Source organism: Petromyzon marinus, chromosome 15, assembly GCF_048934315.1.
Source record: "Petromyzon marinus isolate PM22_M1 ecotype Great Lakes invasive population chromosome 15, UKy_Petmar_22M1.pri1.0, whole genome shotgun sequence".
Lineage (NCBI taxonomy): Eukaryota > Metazoa > Chordata > Hyperoartia > Petromyzontiformes > Petromyzontidae > Petromyzon > Petromyzon marinus.
Genome location: NC_133681.1, coordinates 21,740,478 through 21,761,993, shown reverse-complemented (window position 1 = coordinate 21,761,993; position 21,516 = coordinate 21,740,478).

Sequence of the window (21,516 nt, the reverse complement as noted above, 5' to 3'; positions counted from 1 at the left end):
ACTCTGTGAGTCTCTGAGTGTGGCTCTGTGAGACTGAGTGAGTGACTGTGAGTCTCTGTGGCTGTGAGTCTGTGGCTCTGTGAGTCTGAGTGAGTGACTGTGAGTCTCTTGAGTGTAACTGTGAGTTTCTTGAGTGTGGCTCTGTGATTCTAAGTGAGTGATTGTGAGTCTCTGAGTGTGGCTCTGTGAGTCTGAGTGAGTGACTGTGAGTCTCTGAGTGTGGCTCTGTGAATCTGAGTGAGTGACTCGTCATCACCATCGTCATCAACATCATCATCACCGTCGTCACCATCTTCATCACCACCTCCATTACCCAGGTGCCATGGGGTGACACACTGAGATGGGATGGGTAGCCAGCACCACGCCTGGCCGCCTTTGTCTCCTCTCATTCACCGAACCTGGATACTCATTTTAAGGCAGAATAGACCTGGGATGGGACCGAGATTGGTTCAGATACTCGTCACCGATGTTGGCCGTGAGTGGGAATAGAACTCGGGTCGCCGGATCCCGTCGCACGGTGCGCTAACCACTTCGGCACCGCTCCCCATGTAATCCTCACTTCAAGCACACACCTCATCACCGACACAGCTTCCACATCGTCATATCCACCACTCCTCCCCCAGCCCCATCGCTTACAACACTCTCACCCCTTCCCTCTCCACAATGCCGATGCAACTCACACTCCCCACACCTCCCATGCTCCCACCAGCAGCTTCCACTCCCGATGACGCCTCCTCACAATACCCCTTCACTCCCTCCCATCGGACCGCCATTCTCAAACTATAACTTTTAAACTAAACTATATTTTGATTTAAAGCTTTCGTGAATGCAGGGATTCATATTCTTGGTTCTTTCGGTAAAGTCACGTAGAAGGGAAACAAAATAATAAAAATATAAAACAATAAAATTCTCACGACGTTTCGACTGCAACACAAGCAATCATCATCACCTGATGATGATCATCATCACCTGATGATTGCTTGTGTTGCAGTCGAAACGTCGTGAGAATTTTATTGTTTTATATTTTTATTATTTTATTGTTTCCTTTCTATGCGACTTTACCGAAAGAACCAAGAATACAAACTATATTTTTTTTATTTTACCAGTTTGAGGCCCCACTGAGCTATGGAGCTATTTTTCAGAAGCAACCTGGCTATCACAAATGTTATCTTCAACGAAGTGGCTTATCCCGTGGAAATGTATAGAGGCCAAATGTTCTAAACGCGTGATGTTTATTCTAAATGTAGTGAGAGAGACATGCAACCTCAAAATATACAGCAGGCGACAGGGTCGGGATTGAATCCACGGCCTCCTGCGTACCAGGCGAGGTAGTTAACATTGCCACTGTGGTGCCCTGTGGTCACGTGAGGCCTACCACTTCTGAATGGCTTGTGATGCATATTTGAACATTACTGCAAGCGTCTTAGCCTCATTCATTAGTCAGGTATTCGAAGGGAATATTGTCATTTGGTAACGCTATTTCAAATATCGCTCATTTAACGTTCAATTTTAATGCAATGCAATTGAGGGACTTTGTGGAGTCTTGTCGTGGTCTGGAGCTGTGGTTGTTGTGTTGCTACCTTGCCCAAGCTTGCATTTGTTGACAAATTGGCAGGAATGTATGTACTTTGTATTTTTAGCAATTTGCTTACATTTTCTCCATCTTGCCTCTCATCGGTTTTGGAAATAGCTCGCTGACCCTCCCCTACTGGACATATGTGAAAAAGATCTTCATAGCTCATCGGATTCCTCCAGGATATAAAATAGATTCTGATTCTGATTAATCAGTGGCGCTGCGAACAACCTATTCCCTCTATTGCTGCGGGAATCTGCATCCACACATGATCAAGCACCCCTGTCTAATGCAATACACGTGGTTCCTTTGTCATAGGCATGTAATTCTGCACCCCTGTCTAATGCAATACACATGGTTCCTTTGTCATAGGCATGTAATTCTGCAAATGTGCAGAAATGTCTACCGTATGCGACTTACTCCAGACAAGGTTAGACTATTAAACGTGAACTGTTGTGACACGTCTAATGTGTATTGTGTGGTCGTTAGCACAGAAAGATGCATCTGGTAATGTCCTAATGGACCAAAAATAGTAAAAAGGAGGCTGGGTCTGTGTTGTTCAGAGTGACCACCATATACAGACTCTTGTACGTACAAACGAGTTCGGTTCCATAGGTCTGTTCGTAAGTCGATTTGTTCGTGAGTCCAACTTTACTCCCGTTGATTTCAAACACGTTTTACGGCTTGTACACTAAACACGGGGAATGGCTTTAACAGTTGCCTCTGGTTCTTCACGTTCTGCAGATGTAGATGCCACCATCACCACCTATTGTGCGGTGGTTGAATTTGCGACTCTCGGTCCGAACAGGAAACTGGACATACGGACAGGTTTGATCATATCTCTGAAAGTTCGTAAGTCGAATGTTCGTAAGTAGAGGAGTCCCTGTGTAGTGGCATAGAATCGTAATGTAACAGCATAGCGCCTGCTGCTGGCAGGGAAAGGGATCTGAGGCTTACGGCCCTGACGTCAGCAGGCCAGGTTATACACAAGAGGGGGATCTAGGGAAAGGTCGCAGAAGGGGCACTGAATTCATAATGATACAATAATTCAGTAACACTGTACAAGTGTACAGCACGTCAGATCATTACATGGCCTAACCCTGGTTGGAAACACCGTGGGAGTGAAGAAGAAGATGGATTAATAATCATTATTTACATTTGTAAGGTGCATTTCATCCGTATGCCACCAGACTTAAATTGGAGTGTCTAAATTCCCTTTGCCCACCAGAATGAACAGACCTCATCTTTCCCACCCCTGCAGACTTGGTATTAAAGTAGATACATGCTAATGTTTACAAAGTAACGGACTCTTGACCAATTTCATTTCCACATAAATCAATCATTCGGAAATAGGCCCCACTATACCCCACCGACTACAGCACTCTAATCTTGCCTCCTCGTTTTGCCTCTTCCACCTGCCTCATGCTCGTCAGCACCGCCTTTCGTGCAGCCATGCGGGTGTGAGGTCATCATCACGAGAGGCCGTGCACTTCATCGTTCGCACGTGGCGGAGGAACCACTGAAGTCAAACGTTTACATACGTGCGGTTTAGTGGGGTCATTTCCGAGCGAACTCGGTTTGAAAGTGTTTATCGTTGAATGTGGAAGGGTTTGGGTTAGTTTTCGGGTTACCACCTGTTCCACTATGGAGATCAAACCCAGACCTATGTTTCAGTCTGTCTAGGTCTGTCAACAACCATGCAGTAGTAAAGTTCAGCACAGTACCGGTACCAGATCTCGGTACAAATTAATTCATGCCACCCAAACACAGATGCCAATTCACAGACTGTCTCGGCTGGACCGGGACAGGAGGTAACCCAAGGGTAGTGGGAGGATAACCGCTTTGTGAGCTATTTGTAAGTAATGCGTTTAGAGTATTTGGCTACTATAAATTTCCACATGATAAGCCACTTCGTTAAGCTATAATTTGTGGCCAGGTCGCTTCTGAAAAAGAGCTATATAGCTCTCAATGGGCCTTACCTGGTAAGTAAAAAATAGTTTACTTTAATGGTATACATACTTGAATTTTACTGCGGATGTTTTAAAACATGTCCTGTCTAACTGTCAACTTTGTTTGAATTTCAGTGGGAGAAGATGCTTCTCACACAGACGTTAAAGCAGGTACCAGAGTCCACCTGAAGCTACTGCAGTGTGCGCCTCATATAGGATTCCATCCATTACTGTTGGTGCGATGGTTTGGATTTTCAAGTTGAAATCTCCTAGTTCATTTTATTTTTACCCAGGCGATAACGCAATTGTCAAGGGTAGTCCTGTTTGGAAGAGGCATCCTTGTCTCTTGAGTTCCACATCTTGGAGAGGATGTGATTAGTCAGCATCGATGCCATTGTAGTTGGTGTCACGCATCATGCGTGCATTCTTAAATTACTGACGCCGACTGAAGACTGAAGATGCAAGTGTGCCATCTGACAATGATAGTTATGAAGCCATTTTTTGCCATTGCCAATCTTCCTTTGTGCTCTGTCAGAGTCTGGGATAACACTGCCTTGGTGAAGTCCCCTGGACTTGTGTAATTTCTGTATCAATTTTTTTTTTCATTTTGAAACCTCTGCTCCACTTCCTGCAATTGCATCCATCTGCACCTCCGATTAGCACGGCTGGCTGATGTACGGCGCGAAAGAGGTTCAACGCACATACCTACAAGGAGTGTAAATTCATACGGTGCCAGAAACTCTGCACGAGTTCGTGCCGCGTTCTCCCGATGTTGCCGTCGATGTTTGTCCAGCGACAAGCCATTCGTTGCCACGCGCGAACCTGTCTCACCTCCACAATCACAGGGCCGAGTGCGTGACGTGTCCGGCAAGCCGTGTGATGTGTCTGCGGATGATAATCTTCAGCAGAGGCCTGTGCCTTCTCCCACAGACGCCGCGCAACTGACGCCGCTCCCAGCACCGCCGACCTCTGCTTCCCCGGCCACGGCCACGGGGAGTTCCTCTCCTCTGCTGGACACCCCGTGTGCTGGACCTGCTGCTCCACCACACTTGCCTGCCCACTACACAGGCACAAAGAGGTACGGGCAGAACTAATGCATAAATGCTTTCAACATAAGTTGGAGAGAGCTGAGCCTTTCTAGGAATTTGGCAATGCTTTCCCACCTGTGACTGCTCCCGATATATGACTCGAGAGCATGTAGGTTTTGCTTGCAGGCCACACACACACACATGAATTATGTGTTTGGTATTATCTCATGGAAAATAATAAGTTGCACAAGGGCCAGGGTCATGCCCCATTCATTCTGAACGATTAAACCAAACTGACCCACGTTCACACACGAGAGCAGAGAGGTTGGCTGCAGGGTGACGCACGCGAAGAACGCGTCGCTGTGAAAGAGTTAGAAGGTTCCCCTTCGTACCTTCTTACTCTCCCTCCCACCCCCCTCCTTCCGGTCAGGTGATTTTGAAGTGTCGTTGTCACGCGAGGACGTGGACCGAGACAGCGCGTGGAACCAGTGCCTGCGCTCCGAGATCCCGGGGCTCTTCCTGCTGGCCCTGCACACATTTACCGTGAGTCGGCACAGATGTCACCTCTCGACTGGGGCTGCCACCTGTCTGCGTTTGACCCCCGGACAGTGTTCGGGTGGCTGCAGGAATTGATTTGGGCCAAGATGTGGTACCCCGGGTATAGCTGTGGTTGAATTTTATTACCGTGAACTGCACAGTTTTAACAATAGACCTGGGCTCGCTGAGAAATGTGCCTGGGTTTGCTCTGTCGTGGAAATGGTGGCAACTGTACTTGGGGCATCGGCACGTTTATTCGCGCTCCGGCTCCATTTACACCGAGAGTCACATGCTTGTCTCGTGTGGGGAGTGGTGGTGTAGCTGTTAGGGGGCATCCATTTAGTATGTATGCATGGAGGGGGGAGGAGGGGTTAACCCAAATGCGTACGCTTGCGTATGGGGGGTCTACTGACAATGTGTAAGCCGACTGCAACGGCATGAATCTGCCCATCGCAGTGACATGGGGAAGTAATTGCTTCCGACAAAGGCGTTCTATGACCTTTTAAATCGTACTCAGGTTTGAGAACGGGGACAGTTTGCATTCATGATCCTGAATCATAACAATTCCTTGACTCTCCGGCAGTGGTGAATCGTTCCAACCATGGTTTTTTATTTCGTGGAATATCACTTGCTGTACTCCACGCGGTGAGTGCTTTGTGTAGATAAGAATCATGTTATGTAGAGAATATAAATCTAATTCAGTACCTCTATATGTCTCCCACAGACAAGCGGGGAGACAGCAGCCAGGCGGTGAGCCGGCACTCCCAACAATCGCCCAAGATCTGCGGTTCTCTTTACATTCCGATATTTGCAGCCACTTACTGAGTGTTTACATGTGGGGGGAAACCAGTACACTCGCAGAAAACGAACGAATGTGAGCAAGGGGGCAACGTTCTATCCAGTGCAGATGGAAAGGATTCCACAGTTGTGTTCCACTGCCTCCTGGCAAGCCAGGGTATGACTCATCCTCGATGCCCACCGGAAGGGAGATTGCACACTTGCAATTGAATTCCCTGAGATTAATTATATCATGGGGTAGGCAGTGACAAAGCCCCTGACTCACTTAACACGAACATGCGGTCCAGTGCATTGTACGTGCAAGGATACTCGCTTTCCAAAATGTATGAATGTGTGTTGAACTTGAATCTTGACTTAAAGCTTTCGTGACTGCAGGAATTAATATTCTTTGGGTCTTTCGATAAAGTCACGTAGATAGAACAATAAAATAATAAAAATAAAGTGAATACAAAATAATAATACAAATATCACGACGTTTCGATCGCAACACAAGCAATCGTCATCATTTTTCTCCTGATGACGATTGCTTGTGTTGCGATCGAAACGTCGTGATATATTTTACTTCTTTTATTCACTTTCTTTTTTATTATTTTATTGTTCTATCTACGTGACTTTACGGAAAGACCCAAAGAATATGTGTTTAACTTCTTTCGCAGTGTACGTAGCCAACCGTGCTAATCTGTGGTACATTAACACCTTGCCACAAATGCCCTGTTGCTTATGAGCACAGCCACTCAAATGAATCAGGCGCAAGGTTTGCGTGATTAATGCTTACAAAGTGGGGTCTATAATGAACAATATGGCTGAAGCTCGAGTTCTATTCATTTAAAACCAAACGTGTTTCTTACCAACCATACCTGGTGTTTGCACACAGATACAGATTATGGGCGATGCGTTCTACACCACGGAATGCGCTGTTGCAATGTGCAGCCACAGCTGCTGCAAAAATATTTGTCTCGGTTTGATCCACTGAACAATATCCACTGACCACACCGCACGCGCAACAATGATATAACTATGAACAAAAATATGAATAAATTAATATGGTTTATTAAATATATTGCACGTAAGAAAATACAGCAATAGACGTAAAAATACATGGCAGTTTAACACGTAGGCTTTCGCGACAAATATCCATAATACAGGTTTTATGGGTTGGATCGCGTAAATATATAAATGTGTCATTATGAGACCTCCTTTGCCAGTCGCAAGATATAGTAATAGGTTTTTACCCTTTTATCTGGCACCAAAACTGACACCGTTATACAAGAGATCATGTTTGCAATAACCACAACACAAGCAGTCAAAATGCAAACAAAAAGAGACAACTCTGATAATGATATACACTGTCCTTGAAGTTGATTGGTCCACACCCGAGACGGCTTTTCTTAGAGCCTAGCCTCCACTGGTGTTGGACCAGATGACGCCAAAAGGCATACAACTCAAAAACAGCGCACTATCAGAGTATTGAGAGCTCGGGGTATGAATTTTCATTATGAGACCTCCTTTGCCAGTAGCAAGATATAGTAATATTTTTTACCCTTTTATCTGGCACCAAAACTGACACATTTATACAAGGGATCATGTTTGCATAAAGGTGTCAGTTTTCGTGCCAGATAAAAGGGTATAAACCTATTACAATATAAATGTGCCGTTAAACCCGCCACCACCCGACAGCCAAACTAGTAAGGGTTGTCACGTAAACAGAACATGCCAATTCATCACTAGTACAGCACACCGGTGTGTGGTGTGTTGGAGAGCCAAGCCACAACATTTACCATCGGAGTACGACGTTTCAGTAATTACAACTAGCTTCTTCAGGCAACAGCAAGATTTGGGAGAAGTCCACCTGTTTAATTCCTTATATAGAGGCGTAGATGTGATGACAACACTTGTGCTCTCTTTGAGCGCAAAGTGGGGGGGGGGATTAATGAATCAACGTACATTATTATACATGCACATTATGCTAGCCCATTGATCTTGTACTTAGTGTCCATTGTGTGTACTAAAATAGCCGTACAAACGGTAATTTGATTATTCTCTTCCATGCAGCACTAAGTCGGTAGCTATCCAAACGATTACAATTATTTTTATTTATTTAAATGTCGATAGATTATGTAATTAGTCTTGGCTAGTAGTAACAAGTTTTGCACAGAACTTCAACATTATCAAAATCAATTGATTGTCCTTGTGGGCACGCGTGTTCTGCTACTGCTGACAGTTGTATTTGTGAGCATTTCATATTTCTGTGGTGTTCTTTTAGTCTCGTGCTGATCATTCATCCTGTTTGCCCAACATAGCATTTGCCACAAGTGCAATTAATCTGGTACACACCTTCTGTTGATAACTTCAGTAATAGAACAGCAAAGAAATATCCAATAGTCCTTTTCGTAGGTTTCCATATGCCTTCTGAATTTGCCTGGCTGATCAAAGTTTCGACCGCAGATGCCATTGGTCAGGGGTCTCTTTGTCCGTTCTCATGTGGGACTCTAGGCATGATGGCAGTTGGAATGCTTTCCCACAGACTTGGCAAGACATTTGTTTTCTCACTCTAGTGACTATGGGAGTGAGGTGGAGTCGAGACGGGCGCTGGTCAGGCGTGGCGTTTCCCAGCAGGCGCCTTCGTTCCATGCGCGGTCGCTGTGATAGCAATAACTTCGTTGCACGCAGGTGCGCCCTTTGCAGAAGGTGGCATTGTCTGCAACTCTGCCTCCTCACCACCAGGACTCGACAAGCTGCTGCTGCTGCTGGAGCTGCTGGTGCCATCCATGGCAAAGGCAATTCTTCCAGCACCATGACTCGCGGCCGAGTAGCTCTGACACACCTTCAACACCGCATTGGCAAAATTGCCGTCATTCACCATGCCACGTGCGCCCCTTGAGTTCTTTCCGTGGGTTACTCCATATGCCTTCTGAGTTTGTAGGGCCGATCAAAGCTTTGATCGCAGATGTTGCAGCTTTGACCACCGGTCTTGTGCATTCTCATGTGGGACTCTAGGCACCATGCCAGTTGGAATGTTTTCCTGCAGACGTCGCAAGAGATTCGTTTTCTCACTCTAGTGACTCTATCGGATTCTAGTGACTCTATCGGATTCAACACCGCATTGGCAAAACTGCCGTTATTCACCAAGCCTGGTGCACCCTTTATCATGTAATCCTTTTCGTGGGTCTTCATATGCCTTTTGAATTTTCCTTGCTGATCAAAGCTTCGTCCGCATATGCCACACCATTGGTCATGGGTCTCCTTGTGCGTTCTTACGTGGGCTTCTAGGCACCATGCCAGTTGGAATTTTTTCCCACAGACGTCACAAAAGATGAGTTTTTTCGCTCTTGTAACTCTACCGGATTGAGGTGGGGTCGAGACGGGTGCTGGTGAAGTGCCATCGATGGTAAAGGCAATTCAGCGTAAGAACGGCTGGCGGGAGAGAGAGAGAGAGAATGTGTTTTAATGAGAGAAGCATGTAAAAGTTAATGAAAAAATTAGTAAGTTAATGTCAGTCTATGTGTAACCAAGAGTGGCATGTTAAAGTTAAAGAGAAAAGCATGTAAAAGTACATGAACGAAGTCAATGAGAATATCATGTTGAAGGCAATGAGAGATAAGCAAGTCGATGCAGTCATGCCGGTGGTAGCATGTCCACGTGTGACAAAAGCAGCCGTGTTAGCGATCCAAAAGATGGCCGTGCCAACGCGTTCGGGTGCGGAGCTCGCTCCCGCCACGGAGCTCGCTCCCGTCACGGAGCTCGCTCCCGCTAGGAGCTCGCTCCCGCTAGGAGCTCGTTCCCGCCGCGGAGCTCGCTCCCGCCGCGGAGCTCGCTCCCGCCGCGGAGCTCGCTGACGTCACAAAGCTCTGCCCCCCCCCCCAAAACCATATTTCCATTTTGAAAATAAAACATGCTTCAAATCGCTTTAAACTATTGTCATTGTATTTAATGTGGCGCTGCACTCTGATGTTGTAGGAGAAAACATTTATTAAAAAGTCTATTTAACTAAGTAGAACATGTTGTCTATATTTATTTTAAGTTGCGCATTTTGACGTGACGTCACATTTTTCAACCCCCCCCCCCTCGTCACAAATGTCTGACCCCCCCCCTCCCCAGGTGCGTGATGTCATTTATGGACGGCCCCCATCGCCTTAAAACGCGAACTCACGCTTGCAAACTGAACCCGCGGAACTTTTTTTGTTCAGCAGCGCGATCATCCGCGAGATGTAATGAGTCGGCCTCGCGCTGTGAGTGAGTGAGAGAGCATCGTCCCCCACTCCTCCTGATGTCGAGGGTAAATGGGGGAGGTTTAGGCCTGTGACTCATGCAGCTGCAATGACTGCTTTGTGTACGCGGTCCAGACCTCCCCAGAGACCCTGGCTGACAGAGGAGGTGTTCAGGATTGTTGAGAAAAAGCGACAGGCCCACTCTAATCGTCTACAGCATCCCACGTCAGAGAATGAGGAGGCTTACCGCAGCCTTCGCTCGGAGGTTCGGAGAGCCGTGAGGCGCTGCAAGGATGGGGGGTGGTCGCGGGTTGATGAGGAGATGGAGTCTGCCTCAATGGCCCGCGATCACAAATTCCTATTTAACTCCATCAAAAAAGTAACCTACAGCGCCACACCTATTACCATTGTAGAGGTAATCGTCACTCACCACTCTGTGGGCTGGTAGCTTCCCCTTATCGTCAATAGGGGGCGGAAGCGCTATCACGCCAGGGCTAATGTCCATGGCCCAAAAAGGGACCAAGACAATACATATCGTGTTGCCTCAGAAGTTTATTCGTCAATTTATACCCACTACACCATCATTAGGGGAACGAAGGGTGATCCAATCTCCGACCCCCAGCGACAGGTTTGCAGATTTGCTGAGCATTTCTGTGAGCTCCTGGGGGAGGGGGAATCCCTCAGCCTGGAAAACATCATGGGACAAAGTGGGGATGACCCTGCTGAGGATGCGGTGCCTCAAATATTGGAGGAGGAAGTCACCCTCTGTGAGTGGCTGGCTGAGGTACCATCCGTTGAGGAAGTACTGAGGGCGATCCAGAGTCCGAGAACAGGAAAGGCACCGAGCAGAGATGATCTCCAAAGCGAAATGCTGAGGGAGGGTGGCGTTTGTGCGTAGACTGCCCTACATGACATCATAACAACAGTCTGGGCCACTGGACGGGTTCCGCAGGATTGGAAGGATGCCCTGGCGGTCCCCCTCTTTAAGAAGGGGGACCGCACAGACTGTAACAACTACAGGGGCATCTAACTCCTCAGTGTGCCGGGAAAGGTCCTGGCAAGGATTATTCAACATCGCCTTGCTAGGTACGCTAAGGAGAGGCTTGCGGAGCCCCAATGCGGTTTCAAGAAATGGCGGTCCTGCAAAAATGTCATATTTTCTGTCCGTCTGCTACAGCAGAGGTAGAGGGAATTCCAACTAGACCTACATCTCTGCTTTATTGACCTGGTTAAGGCCTATGATACCATCAGTAGGCCTGGGCTCTGGGTTGTTCTTCGTGCTTTTAGAGTCCCTGACCCTCTGCTCACACTCATTAAGGACCTTCATGATGGTGAGCAGACCCGAGTAAAACTACATAGCCGGGAGTCAGAGCCATTCCCTGCGACAGGGATGTCCTCTGGCTCCAACATTATTTAACATCTATTTCGACCACATAGTTCGTGAAGCCTTCAGTAGCTGTACCAGAGGAATTTACGTCTGGTACAGATACAATGGGAGGCTGATCGATGCCCAGGTGCGGTCAAGGGATGTCTCCCTATTGGTCAACCACATTATGTATGCCGACGACCTGGTAATTGCTGCTCATTCAGAGGAGGAGTTGGAGGCGCTGCTGCTGAAACTGGAGTGTGCCACTTAGAGGTGGGGCCTTACCATCAGCCCAACCAAAACGAAGCACCTGCCTGGGTATTTTGTGCCATCGGGCACTCTACCCCCACAACTCCCAATCGGGGATGGGGCAGTTGGGGAGAGAGTGGAGAGTTTTCCATACCTGGGCAGTGTGCTCATGATCGGCTCCGGTTTAACAGCAGAGGTCTCACTCCGAATTATCTTTTCATCGGTTGTGTAACGTTGTGTGGAAGCTACCTGGTCTGTCGCTCCGCATGAAGCTTCGGTTCTTCTCGGCCACAGTCATTCCCTCCCTTCTCTACGCTTGCAAAACGTGGACCCCCCTAATGCAGCATCTTCACCGGTTAGAAACATTTAGGCTGGTCTGCCTACGATCAATCCTGGGTTTAACCAGGCTGGATTGTGTGAGGAGCTCACAAATCCTCAAAAGATCTGGACAAAGTCCCATCGGTGAGCTCCTCCAGCAGGCAAGGCTGCGTTGGCTGGGCAATGTAGCCCGCATGCCCAATCACCGCATGCCCAAACAGCTTTTGTTCGGCCGGATCGAGGGAGCTAAACGGGCGTGGCACGGACTAGAGAAGAGATGGAGTGATGTGGTACAGGAGGATGTGGAGCTGAGTGGACTTGCCAATGACTGGTACCAGCGGTGTCTCTACTGGGCAGTTGGAGGCAGTCGCCCTCCAACAACAACGGAGGGCGGAGGAGCGACGCTCAGAAAAACGAGCGGAGCGTCGGGTGGCTAAAGCTCAGCAAGTTGGCACAGTAGGGGGCACAGGTGGTGCATCAGCCAGTAATCTCAGTCATCTCAGTCAGTCGACCAGTGGCACCTGGGTCTGCCCCGTGACCTCCTGCCAGCCGGCGATCGACACTTCACGTAGCCTCAAGGTGCACATAGCCTGGCATAAGCGTCGTGGTGACGTCACCGCCACTTAGTGGCGCATGGCGGTTGTTGTTTTGAGACAGTAAGAGAGTGTGAGGTCGACTCTGCCTCAGATGAGTACCTGGTGCGGTGTGTCGTAAACATCGCTACTGGGGGAGAGAAAGGCCGCCGTGGAGGAGAATCCTAAAATAATAAAAGCTTTGATTATAATATTATGATATTATAATAAAAGCTATACTAAAAGCTTTTTAAATTAAAAATACACAAAATTTTGAAATAATGAAAGCTTTTATTATTTAAAATTTATTATTTAATTTTTAAATTGGCAGAATCTACACGCCATATTCTTGGTTCTTCAGGTAAGTCACGTAGATTTGAAAATAAAAATAATTAAATTTAATTTAAAAATATAAATTATAATATTTAAACTAATCAAAGCTTTATTATTTTCAATTTATTATTTGAAATTTTAACATACAAAAAAATATAATACAAATAATAAATTGAAAATAATAAAAGCTTTTATTATTTTAACATGAATTGAAAATAAAAGCTTTTATTATTTTCAATTTATTATTAAAATTTTATTAACAGGTCCCTGCAGGGTGGGCTGGTAGGGCAAGTCTCTGCGCTGCCTATTGCTGATTTTACACCCAACAGCACGAGATTTCACTTCGTTAAAGTATTGAAAGGGGACGGACGGACACATTAATCTATTGCAGGCTGGTACACTCAGTTTACAACTTCGTTCCTACCAGTATTATGACTTTACCGAAGGAAGCAATAATCTGGCGTGTAGATGCTGCCATCTGCTGGCCACCATTGTAGGGTGTAGATTGTGACAAACTTACGTGACTTCAGGAATTCATATTCTTGGTTCTTTCGGTAAAGTCACGTCCATAGAAAATAAAAAAAAATATCAAATCAAATAAAAATGTGAAATTTTAAATAATAAAAGCAAAAAACCCACATTCATATTCTTGGTTCTTTCGGTAAAGTCACGGAGATAAAAAAAATACTATTTTAAAATAATCAATTGAATAAAAGCTTTTAATATTATTTAAGCTTTTGTTATATTCAATTTATTTTTTTAATTTTTAAATTGGCAGAATCTACACGCCACGTTGGTGGCCGGCAGGTGGCAACATCTGCACGCCGAAATCTTGGTTTTTTCGTTAAAGTCACGTAGATTTTAAAATAAAAATAATATATTTAAAAATACAAATAATAAATTGAAAATACTAAAAGCTTTCATAATTTTCATTTTTTAAATTTTATTATTATTTTCTATCTACGTGACTTTACCGAAGGAAGCAATAATATGGCGTGTAGATGCTGCCATCTGGTGGCCAACAACGTTGGCAGGTGGCAGCATCTACACGCCAGATTCTTGGTTCTTTGGGTAAAATATAAATAATAAAGAAAAGTAAAAAAAAATCATGATTTAGTATTTTTTCATTTAATTCTATTATTTTCATTTTCAAATCGACGTTACTTTACCGAAAGCTTTCATTATTTTCCATTTATCTTTTGTATTTTTTAATTTAATTTTATTATTTTTATTTTCAACCTACATGGCTTTACCGAAAGAACCAAGAATATGAATCTGGATTTTGATTATTATTTTCAATCTATTTTAATTTCTAAATTGGCAGCATCTACACGCCATATTCTTGGTTCTATCGGTAAAGTCACGTCGATAGAAAATAAAAAAAATAATCAAATCAAATCAAATAAAAAGTGTGAAATGGAAAGTAAGAAAAGCAAAAAACCCACATTCATATTCTTGGTTCTTTCGGTAAAGTCACAGAGATTAAAAAAAAATGAAACAAAATTTTGATTTTATAATAATAAATTGAAAATAATAAAAGCTTTTATTATTTTCCATTTATTTTTTTGTATTTTTAAATTGGCAGAATCTACACGCTAAATTCTTAGTTCTTTGGGTAAAGTCACGTAGATAGAAAATATAAATAATTAAACAAAAGTAAAAATTTAAATAATATTTTTAAAAATATTTATTTTATTTTATTGTTTCCCTTCTTCGTGACTTTACTGAAAGAACCAATAATATGAATCACTGCAGTCACGAAAGCTTTAAATCAAAATATAATAATAACAATTCATGATTTTCATTTAATTATTTTATTTTTATTTTCAAATCGACGTCACTTTACCGAAAGAACCAAGAATATGGCGTGTAGATTATGCCAATTTAAAAATTACAAATAAAAGTAATTTTATTATTTCCGATTTATTTTTTATTAAAATTATTTCATTATTTTTAAATCTACGTGACTTTTCCGAAAGAACCAAGAATATGAATCTGGATTTTTGCTTATTATTTTCAATTTATTATTTTAATTTTTCAATTTGCAGAATCTACACGCCACGTTGGTGGCCGGCAGATGGCAGCATCTACACGCCATATTCTTGGTTCATCTTCTTTGGTTCTTTCGGTAAAGTCACGTAGCATGAGAATAAAATAATAAATTGAAAAAATAAAATAACACAATAAAATTCTCACGACGTTTCGGCCACAACACAAGCGGCCTTCATCAGGTGAAGGGACGAGACTGTCTGGAGGACAGCGCTGGAGCGAACAAAGCCAAGCTCAGATCGAGACCTTTAAGCTGTGTGAGAAGAAACAAAGTGCCTTGACAAAGGAATTAGCATTGAATTTAGCATTGAAATGGCTGAGTGATTAGCTTGTGACTGGTCACAGATATGGCTATGTTAAAGTCAAAGCATACACATTCACAGAGGCACCTAGTAAAAATCAAACAGGAAAATTTAGCATTGAAATAACTAGGAGAATTTAGCATTGAAATAACTGAGTGATTAGCTTGTGACTGGTCACAGAAATGGATGTGTTAAAGTCAAAGCCTACACATCTGAGCTATTAATAGTAACTGGGTCAGTGTCTACTTCAAATATTGTTCAGGCTCTGGAGACTTCCAAAGTTATTCGTGATGTTATACATTTGGTTCGTTTTGAGCATAATCGCGACCTTATATAATTATTACGTGATACACACGCTGAATATACGCACACAAACATCGTGTACACGTGTGCCGTGCCCTCTATTGTCCACATAGACGGCTTGTGCTGACTAGAGAACGATCTTAACGTACAATGTCGTGACATGTATCAGCCCTTTGTCGATCCAGCGTTTTGATAGAGGCCTCCCCCACACCATGTCGTTTGTGGGAGTTGTTTAACCATACTTCACCATGCCGGTCAATGCGGGTTTGGTGAAGTGAGGAGGGCCAGAAACTTGTACATGCAGATACGAGTTTGCCTGTGCTTGCATCTGCAGAATTACATTCTCACACATCTTCAAGTATAGTTTAATACTTATAAAAATGCATTTATTCTTCAGGATTCCATAAAGTACTGTGGTAAAAATAAAACAACTTGATTTGAATACATTTCGATTTAAAGCTTTCGTGACTGCATGGATTCATCTTCTTGGTTCTTTCGGTAAAGTCACGTAGAAGGGAAATAATAAAATAATAAAAATAAAACATGATAAAATAAATATAATCTCCACTAAGCTGAGCTACTAACAATAAGTCATTATACATTCCACTTCTATGTCGCAAAAATTATTATAATATGCCTCCAAATAATGTTTTATTATAAACTGCCATAGACAGACCCCAACATTGAATTATACGCTGCGTTACTATACACTACCCTATACCTTAGATTATAATAATATTACACTGTATTATTTTACCAACCCTACTGTATACCACACTGCTGTATATTGACTATACAATTACGATACTATATATTACCCAATAAATTATATTAAACATTACACTGAATACTTTGTTGAACAAGGCATGCTTTGAGCTTGTGGGTTGAATCCATCTGTGTGAAGTTGTGTTATTTCCCCATATGCAAGGTGGGGTCTCTCTGGGTTCCACTGACACAAACGTCTCAATGCAATGGGACCTTTCTGAAAATGCAGTACTTAGACTCAATTAAGCTTTCCTGGGTAACTAGTTAACATTGTAAATATTAGCATGAGAGATAATGACGTTCAGTTATAAGTGCCATTAATAGTACTATACTGTACTTTTATTGAAGACTATTTTACGTAGTTGTTTGTAAAAAAAAGTGTCCATTATCAAAACTTTTTGACGGGCCCTCGTACAGAAATGATGTTACAGTCTTATATGGAGAATGCAAGTCAGAGTGTTGTGAATAGTGGACTGAACGTGTGGTGCCATCATTATATTGTTGGTGTGTACATACAGAAAGGCCTATTTGGTGGGTAACATTAGGAAAATGGAGGTAGTTCGTCATTGTTGTTAAACAAAATCTTATTTGGGTGGATAAGAGGAGTAAAATCGTACATGATAGGAACTGCAATATTGTGGAGTTCTGGTATAATGAGTTGTAGTATATATGAATCTTATGTCACCTTAAGTATGCCTTTGTGAGTACACTCGTGACACGGGTGTCATGCGCGTGACCTTTGTCTTTTGTTTCAGATGTGCGAGAGCAACTCCGCTGCGAGTCAAGGTGGTGCTGGGAGAATTGCCTTCACCATTGATGGCACTTCACCAGCACCCATCTCAACCCCACCTCAATCCGGTAGAATTACAAGAACGAAAAAACTTATCTCTTGTGACGTCTGTGGGAAAAAATTCCAGCTGGCATGGTGCCTAGAAGCCCACGTAAGAACGCACAAGGAGACCCGTGATCAATGGTGCGGCATATGCGGAAAAAGTTTGATCAGCTAGGGAAATTAAAAAGGCATTTGAAGACCCATGAGAAGGATTACATGATAAAGGGTGCACCAGGCTTGGTGAATAACGGCAGTTTTGCCAATGCGGTGTTGAATCCACCGTCGCCCTATGAGATGTGCTCAGTCTGCGGATTTTTAAGTCCTATTGAAATCCTGAAAACTCATGAAAGTCTTCACGCACAGTTTTTGTACAGACCGAAGCCTGAACATGATTACACTTCGACAAAAGATAGCGGCGTTAAGATAAATGACATGAAATCCAATTTTCTTGAATGCTTTGGCCTAGTTCCACATCAACAAACTGCTTCACCAGTCAGTGAGAATAAACCATACGCTGCTCTCGATCCTATTACGAGCATGAAAGTGTTGATGGCCTTGCAGCAGCAGAAGAAGAAGGAAAAGCGAAGTAGACCTAAGTCCATTAAAAGAAAAAAGACCACCACCAGCGTCACCAATTGCAGCAGTAGCAACAGCCAGAATTCGGACATCAAGAGGATGGACTGCACGGAAGCAGGAGGCTGCGTGGAGCAGAGCATCCCCAAGGTGGATGAACCCAACCTGGCACCTTTAGGTACGTCCTAGTAATGCACACACTACATTTCATTTGGATGTAATTCATAATTTCACAAATTAGTTAATGTACGCATATGTTGACCATATCTGTATGCCTGCGCTGAGGAGTCTAGAGATCTGATGTGGTGCTGCTCGGATGTTGGGTTAAACCGTGAAACTCTGGGTTTCAGTCACCGAGCCATGATTAAACTGGCTTCTCATTGATGGTCTTATCCAGTTACCAAACTTCTTCCAGCAAACACTTCTGATGTCGCGTGATGTGTAGGAAATTGCAATAACCTCCTAGTGGATAAAAAACGGTCACGAAGGGATGTCATGAGCAGTGCAATGATATCTTCTTCCACGAGCTGTTCTCTTACATGAGGTGGTTCACTGCTGTGTGAGAGTTGCACAGGGATACTTCATCTCATGACATGGAGCCAATAGCACCATTGGAAGGAAACTGAGCAAAATACATTGCTTGACAAATTCCAAAAAGTATCTATTTCTTAACCGGGGTAAATTTTACTTAAACAAGTGGGTAAATTTAGGGAACATTTTTGAATGTATAGACCGAGTCATTTCCACAATGGGAATTTCCTCTTCATTGTACTAACACCTAACTTCCATGTGTATTTACTCGTTCTATTGCAGGTAATTACTGTGTAATTAATGAGCTGTAATAGAATAATCTGGCTCAACCACCTGCATCAACATCAACCACACGAAGAAGTGCAAAATGTTGGGGCTTCAAAATAAGCCCCAAAAATGTATTATGATATTTTTCAGGAAATCAGTATCTTGCTTTTCTACTATTTGTACGTATGTTGAACTTCTTTCGTACCATACGTAGCCAACCGTGCTAATCAAAGGTATTTGTTGCTGGCCATTTGGCATTTTGGGCCTTTGGGCCTGTGGTCATCAACCGTGATTGATAAAACGTCCCATATACATTGTAATGCTATGGCATCCACTGCATGGTGATAAATAAATTATGTATTAGCGCGTGCGTGTGCTCAACGGTGGATGTCTTGTGTTCCAGAGGAAAAGCCCTTCCCGTGCAGTGACTGCTCGTACGAAGCGACGCAGAAGTCGAAGCTCAAGAGACACGTCCTGAGTGTTCACCACGTGCCCTTCGATAGCGTGCTGGACTCCGACTGCCCCAAGAAGAGAAGGCAGCTGGCTGGGTGCCGAGACCACGGCTCAACTCTGGATTTGGAGCGCGCACGATGCTCACGGAGAACTCCCTGATGATTTATTTCATCCTGAGGCTGAGGTACCACGTGTGGGGCGATGAACGGAAGGTTTTGTGCAGCGGACATTTCCATGATGAAATTTCGTCACGTTCACTGCTGCGAGGTTACATCTATTGCCGTATATGTTTAGTCAATTGCTGTTTTTTCTGGTATACAATATATTTAATAAATTGTCCAAATTTCATAACAAAGGTTTTTGGGTTAGATCGTGTAAGTATAAATGTGTCATAACCCTACACCACCTGACACAGCCAATTAGTAAGGAATTTGTCACGTAAACAAAACTCCACTTAGTTACTACTTCAGCCCACCGGTGTTTTGGAGAGGAAATCCACAAGATGAGTACGACGTTTCACTGGTAATTACATCCAGCATCATCGGGCGATTTGCCAGAATAGTGAAGCCATCCACCTGCTTCCGGTCTTAAATAGAGAAAGGCGATGTCATCACTGAACCCATCAGGTGCAGAAATCAGAGGCGGGGAGGGGGATTATTGAAATTATATAATTGATTAGTAATAATTAAATTTGTATGTTTCCTCTATAAGTAATGATAAATGTGAGATGTCTTCTTCTTCCACGCGTTTGTTCCACTCACGTGGGGTCCGCCGTCCTTGCCACCTTCTCCACACCGCCCCGTCCCACGCCATCTCTCCCTCCGCTCCTCGGGCCACCACGTTCGACCGCATCACCACATCGCCCCACGTCTTCTTCTTCTGCCTTCATCTCCTCATCTTACAATCACAATAACTTAATAATACGCTTCCAGGCCGCACTAAGCCTGTAGCTGTCAGAGAGGTTAAAATAATAACATTTTTCTCAGTTTCAATGAATTCTCAAATTAGTCTTGGCCAGTAATAATTAGTTTTACACAACATCTTCTTTGGTTCTTTCGGTAAAGTCACGTACAATGAGAATAAAATAATAAATTGATAAAATAAAATAACACAATAATATTATTTTATCAATTTATTATTTTATTCTCATTCTATGTGACTTTACCGAAAGAACCAAAGAAGATGAATCATTGCAGTCACGAAAGCTTTAAATCGAAATTTTACACAACACTTCATCGTTATCAAAATCAATTAAGTGTTATTGTTGGCAAGCATGTACTGCAACTTCCAACAGTTATGTTTGAGAGTGTTTAATATTTATTTGGTGTTCTTTTAGTCTTGCGCTAATGTTACATCCCGTCTGTGCAATATAACATCTGCCACATAAGCAATTAATCCGATACATACCATCTGTTGATGACTTAGGCAATTCATCTTTAGTACAAGATACAATTTTTTGAATTTTGTGTACCGTGCCAAATCGTACTTAGATTTTTAGCTTTTTGCTTTTCCAAAAGTCGAGCTAATTTGTCAGTCACTCCCACGATATATGGTATTTTAATTGTTTAATAACCTGATCACTTTCAGCAGTATTGCTGCTCGATGTTGGTTTGGCATTCACTGCTCTGTTAATTTGAGCATTATTGTAGAAATTCAATCCTAGATTTGAAGCTTTCGTGACTGCAAAGATCCATACTCTTTTGTTCTATTCGGTAAAGTCACGTAGGTAAAAAAAATAAAGCAATGAAAAAATCAAATAAAGCAATAAAAACAAATTATAATGCTTTCTTTTATTTGTTTACCTATGTTACTTTACCGAATAGAACCAAAGAGTATAGAAATTCAATCGTCGCATTTCTTTGACATGTTTAATCTCTCTCCTCAGACTTTCACCATCTGACACTGTTTTAGCCAGATGTATGAGCATCGTGATGAGAGAGGTTTTCTGTGCGGGGTGATGATCCGAATCTGCATTCAGATAGGCATCAGTATGCATTCCCTTTCGGTAGATGCTGTGTGTGTTATTTTACCATTTAGACTTCGTCCGATAAATCACCTCTCCCAAGGAAATAAGTATTTAGAGGCCACACCGGACCGGGTGGGGGGGGGGGAGTTTATCGTTGTGTCTGTTGCTGCGAGCAGACGGCGCGCAATGGAGAGCTTGCTCAGAGTGGAGCTGGGCACGGACTCAGCGAGGACGCTGGGCGCTTCGGCCGGTGGAGGCTGCATCAGCACCGGGCAGAGCTACGAGACGGGGCGCGGACACGTGTTCACCAAGATCAACGCCAAGAGCGGGGCACCCTCCTCTACGCCTCCTCTACACCTCCTCTACGCCTCCTCACTACGCCACCTCAACACCTCACCTCCTGTACCCTCCTCTTTGCCTCCTCTACACCACCTTGCATCCTCGCCTCAACCTTCATTCATTCAGCCCTGTATCACTTTTTTTTCGCTGCGACTACTAGCACCACCGTGGTGAATGTTGCAGTGAACTTCCCCTCGTTGATTCC